Source organism: Chrysochloris asiatica, unplaced genomic scaffold (genome assembly GCF_000296735.1).
Source record: "Chrysochloris asiatica unplaced genomic scaffold, ChrAsi1.0 scaffold00115, whole genome shotgun sequence".
Classification (NCBI taxonomy): domain Eukaryota; kingdom Metazoa; phylum Chordata; class Mammalia; order Afrosoricida; family Chrysochloridae; genus Chrysochloris; species Chrysochloris asiatica.
This window is the reverse complement of record NW_006408633.1, coordinates 8,027,810-8,033,359: the sequence shown is the minus strand read 5'-3', so window position 1 is coordinate 8,033,359 and position 5,550 is coordinate 8,027,810.

Below are 5,550 nucleotides of genomic sequence, written 5' to 3'. Positions count from 1 at the left end.
CGCTCCAATCTTTTCCCCCGCGTGGTCTCACCCAAGATGGAGGCTCCTGGAGCAGCTGAGCATCCCAAATTAGAAAGCAATGGGTTTCTTGCTTCTGCCACAAATTCCCCCAGCTGTAAGCCTTCTAACCTTCTAAATATTCCTTTATATGTGGTTCAGAGTTCTGGGACCTTCCCCTTGGCCTGCTTGGTTGGGTATTCTGTGTTGTTGTTGGCGGAGCTCTTTGCTACACGTTCACCCGATCTGCCATCTTGTTTGTTCTCCCCATAATCCTTTAAAGCAGCAAATTTCAGGAACTCATGAGATGGATTGGCACAGTGGCAACAACAATGGGCTCAACCACAATAATTGTGAGCTTTGCACAAGATCAGGCAATGTTTCGTTCTGTTATGCATAGGTTGCTATGAGTTAGAAGCAAGTGGACAACACCTAACAATAACAACAACAACAATGTGCCCAAATCCCAAAAGCAGACTTTAAGATACCTAAATGTGGCTGAGTTACTAAGGAAAGAACAGGAGTCAAGTTTAAGTCTTTCTGTTGTCCCGGCTGACTGTGTGGCCATTGGAAAGTTCCCCAGGAGTTCAGAATCTGGAGCAGACAGTCCGGTCAGATGTTGGACAACTTACTTTTCTACACCTAGGCTTCCTCATCTATAAAATGTGTATCATAATAGCATTTGCCTCAAGAGTTATGAGAATTAATTCAATAAAGAATGTAAAGTACTTAAACTTAGGGTCTGGCACCCAAAGAGTGCTTCATAAATATGATTATTATTGTTTCCAAAATTGAGGGCCCAGCACCCATCTCTGAAGATTGTTGGGAAGACTGAATCAGATGACATATGGGGAGATGCTCTGTCAAATCTAAGAAGACTCTATAAATGCCACAAATTAGAACAAATCTCCCAGGGCCCCCAAAGTTAACATGCTCAGCTGTTAACAGAAAAATTGGTGATTCAAATCTACACAACAGTGCCTCAGAAGAAAGGCATGGCAATCTATTTCTGAAAAATCAACCCTTGAAAGCCCTACTCTGATACAGATGGGGTTGCCATGAGTTAGGGATAAAGTTGACCTCTTCGGTTTACTATCTGTATGACCTTAGGCAAGCTGCAGCGTATCTTTTCAGTATCTGTAAACAAGCTAACATAAAGTTGATTCTGACTCATCACTATTCCATATGTGCCAGAGTTGATCTGTGTCCACAGGGTGTCCAACGGCTGATTTGTTAGAAGTAGATCACCAAGCCTTTCTTTGGCTATACCTCTGGGAGGACTGAAACTTCTAACCTTTCACTTAGCAGCTAAGTGTATTAACTGTTTGCACCACCTTGGGACTTCAGACTATACTAACATAGGCTATTTCATGTGGTATTGCAAAGATTAATGAACTAATTTACGTAGAATGCCTGGAACACCCAAATTCTATCAATTTACCTAACTAGTCAAGACAAAATAACGAATTAGAACAAGGTCTTGTTTTTATTTTTATTACATTAATATCCTCCAGGACCCTTGGTATGGTGCTGTAGGGTAAACACTGGACTGCTAACCACAAAGATGATAATTCAATCCCACCAGCCACTCCTCAGGATCCCTATGCAGGGTCGCTATGAGTTGGAACCGACTCAACGGCACTTAACAACAACAATAGTAGAATCCTCCAACTCTTCTGCCCAGGCCACTTTCCAAAACCATTCATAAACTCAAAGCAAAGTAACATCACAAAATAAAGTACTAGCAGCAATTCTCAGAAACTCATTTGAATGGTAGTTAAAGGCTTATTGCTAGTAACTGTCCAGTGTCTAAAGGACAGAGTTGAGGAGACCGTTGCATCTTTGACTCCAGCTATTGGTCCTTCAGGGTTTGACTATCAGATGCAGGTATGGCTGGAATATGAAAATGGCTTGTTTAAAAATATCTCTGTGTCTCACTCCTAGACGACTTGTAGCAGGTGAACTAACTGCTAGCTTCCTAGAAGATTAGCTGTCAAGATAATTAGCTCTCTGCCACATGGACTATTTTTCATTCTCCTTTTTTGCCTACGCCTCATAGTTGACACAGCTCATTGTTACTTTATGCCTGAGTTCTTCAGTTTCTTTTTAGTGCACTGGTATGCCACCTCCTTTTCAGGACTGATCACACCTAACACTCAATTCATACTATTAACTTTGATGTTAGGTTTTACAATGCAGTTTGTAATCAAATGTCATAGAAAATAACGAATGAGTTAGACAGGAAAACCAGATATGGGAGTATTGCCTATGATAACTAATCCTCCCATCTCTCCTTAATCTTCAAATCACATGTGCTACTGAGGAAGTGAAATGCACATTTTCCCATTTCATTTTATGACCAGAGGTCTTTGAGTTTCTTTTTTCATTGTCTAATGTCGTGGTCTGTGAGCTTTCCTATTTCATTATTCTATACGACCCTGAAGTTGGCCTTAAGCAACTGGGGACTAACTTTCTCTTTTCTACCATACAAGGAACCAACCAGAAGCTAGAGTCAGAAAGAATAAAATGGGATGGGGAATTAGCCAAAGGAACCATACAATTATAAAATTTTCTGGCTGGAAAGGCTGCCTGTCCACCTACCTGCACTTTGGCTCTGCCCCAAGCCAATCCAGCAGGTAATTATATGGCTCCTATTTCAAAAGAATCCACAGGATACCATGCCTGCCTCTGCCCTCCATTTAAGTAAGTTCTTCATTTATACAGCTTAATGCCTCCTCTCCCTCCAGTCCAGATTCCTTTCTTACAGTTGCTAGGTAGAAGAGTTAGTCAGCTTCCTGCCACCCAGAACTGTAAATGTCCCCAGGCAGGGGGTGGGGGTGTCTACCTCCCCTCCCAGCTCCTTTCCCTACCCAAGTCATGCTCTACGTGTCATCACATTTAATTAATTTTGGGAATTCCAAGATTTCCTGAGACTAGTCATGAACTTACCCAGAGCTTGAAGAAGAAACAAAGAGAATGAAAAATGGTTTCCTTCCTTTCTTTCTCCTTTACCAACATCATTGCATTATAACCGAACTGCTTCCTCACCCCACCCCACCTTCACAGATCACAAAATCTAAGATCTGTCAAATTACCTCTAGTCTTATCCTTGCCTCTGTCTCAAACTGCACACTTTTCAAAACACTAAGAAAAGGCTTGTGTTAAAAGCAAGGAGTTTTCGAAGACTTATTCAGACACAAAAATTGTTACCAGGAGATCTAAATCCTATAGGAAAAATTACCTTTGCTCCCTTAGAAGCCAGGATGGGGAGACTTCATCTGTCATATTTTGGACCTGCTATCAGGAGGTACCAGTCCCTACAGAAGGGCATCATGCTTGGTAAATTGGAGGGTCACCCACACTGCTGCCGTTTATTAGGCTAGCAGCCTAGCGCTGAACCACTGCATCACCAGGCCTCCTTCCAATCTTGTGTAGAGTACTGATTTTCTTGTTGTTTAAAGATCCGATGTGATTTGATAGATAGTCACTAAATGGACTATTTTTAAGCAACATCTTAGTTTGAGGGAACTGGTGATCAAACTGGAGTCCTGGTGTGGTGCTGTGGAGTAATGCGTCAGACTGTAAAGCCGTTTGAACTTGCAAGGTCGGTGGTTCAAGATCACCAGCTGCTCCTCGGGAACCCTATACAGGATTGCTAAGGGTCAGAACTGACTCGACGGCACTGAATAACAACAACAACATTTATCGATCTATTGAAATTGAAGTGGACTGGCAACATTGCTGTTGTTAGTTGCTGTGGAGTTATGTGTCAGACTAGTAGGGTTTTTGTTTTTGTTTTTTAAAGAAGTGAAGCCCCAGGCCTTTCTTCAAAGGCACTTCTAGGTAGACTCAAACCACCAACCTTTGGTTAACAGCCAATTCCTTTAACCATTTGCACCACCCAGGGACTCTTCTGGCAACATAGTTCAAGGAAAAGGGCACTGGCTTGCAGGTCACACAGTCCATATTTGCTGCTCAAGATTTCTTTCATTGTTGAGAGATTTTGCTCAAATTACTTAACCTTGACAGCACTTACCACCACCAACAACAAACGTCAGGTTCCTTTGAACTCCTGGTGTGGTGCTGTAGGATAGCCTTGGACTGCAAACCACAGGCTGATGATTAAAACCCACCAGCTGCTCCTTGGAAATCCTACGAATCAGAACTGACTCAATAGCACGTAACACAACAGACAGAAAAAGGAGTTGATATCAATTTATAGTTTGATTAAAGATCAAATTAACAAACCCAAAGCACCTAGCACTGTGCCTGGCATACATTATTACATTTCTCTCCCCCACTGGCTGAAGGGTGAGAGCATCTGTAAAACTGAGTTTCACAAAACCACTCAACTTTGTTGTTATTAGGAGCTTTTCGAATTGGTACTGACTCATAGCGACCCTTTGCACAACAGAACAAAACACTGCCTGGTCCTGCGCTATCCTCCAGTTGTTGATAAGCTTGAGTCCATTGCTGCTGCCACAGTGCCGATCCATCTCATTGGGGGTCTTCCTCTGTTTCTCAGACTTTTCACTTTACCAAACAGGATATCCTTCTTCAGAGACTGGTGCCTCCTGATAATATGTCCAAAGTATGAGAGACAAAGTCTGGCCATCCTGGCTTCCAAGGGGCATTCAGGTTGCACTTCTTCCAACACAGATTGATTTGTTCTTTGGGCAGTCCACGGTGCACCACTGACTACAAATGCTAACACCAGCAACTATAGTCATAGGGGTCTCTGGTGTGCTCTTATTATGTGCCTGCTATTGAGCTAGGTTCGAAGGTCACCCCGGCAATAAAACACATGGTCCCTGTTCTTAGTCTAGTCACAACATACAAGCAGCAGCAGCTTTCAGAAGTAACCCCAGAGCCCTCTCAGGATTGGATTAAGATTTCAGAGGACCTAAACACTAACGGTTGCTATATAGAGTCGCCATAAATTGGGTTCATTCTTCTGCTCAGGGAGAGAAGTCTGGTGACACAGTGGTTAAAGCCCAGCAGCCACTCCCTGGGAAAAAGATGTGGTAGTCTTCTCCAATAAAGATAACAGCCTTGGAAATCCTATGGGGTAGTTCTACTGTGTCCTATGGGGTTGCTATGAGTTGTTATCAACTCAATGGCAAGGCATAAGCATGGAGAAGATTATGGTGTTGCCATCCCTGTCTATAATTAAAAATTAAGTATAAAAAAGCAAAACAATGTACTGATATATTCCTACTGTGATGACAGTCTCAGTACTTATTTTGAAATATCAGTTTCCAAATAAGATGTTTTTTGGGTAGCCTCATTTTGTGTACTGTAAACCAGCCCTGGCACACCACATTGTTCAAGGACACTCTAATATTCCGTGAATGGGCATCAGAAGCTAGATCACAAGGAGAGAAGTAAGAATCCGGGTCATTAACAAGCTAATTGATAAATATCACAAATAATGGAAAAATGCTTATGTATTTAAGGCATGGTCTAACCACATTTTTCAATAAACTGAAACTGTTTCCAAACACAGAGAATGTTTCTTCTTGGGGTAGGTGCTTTCTGCATGTATATCTATCT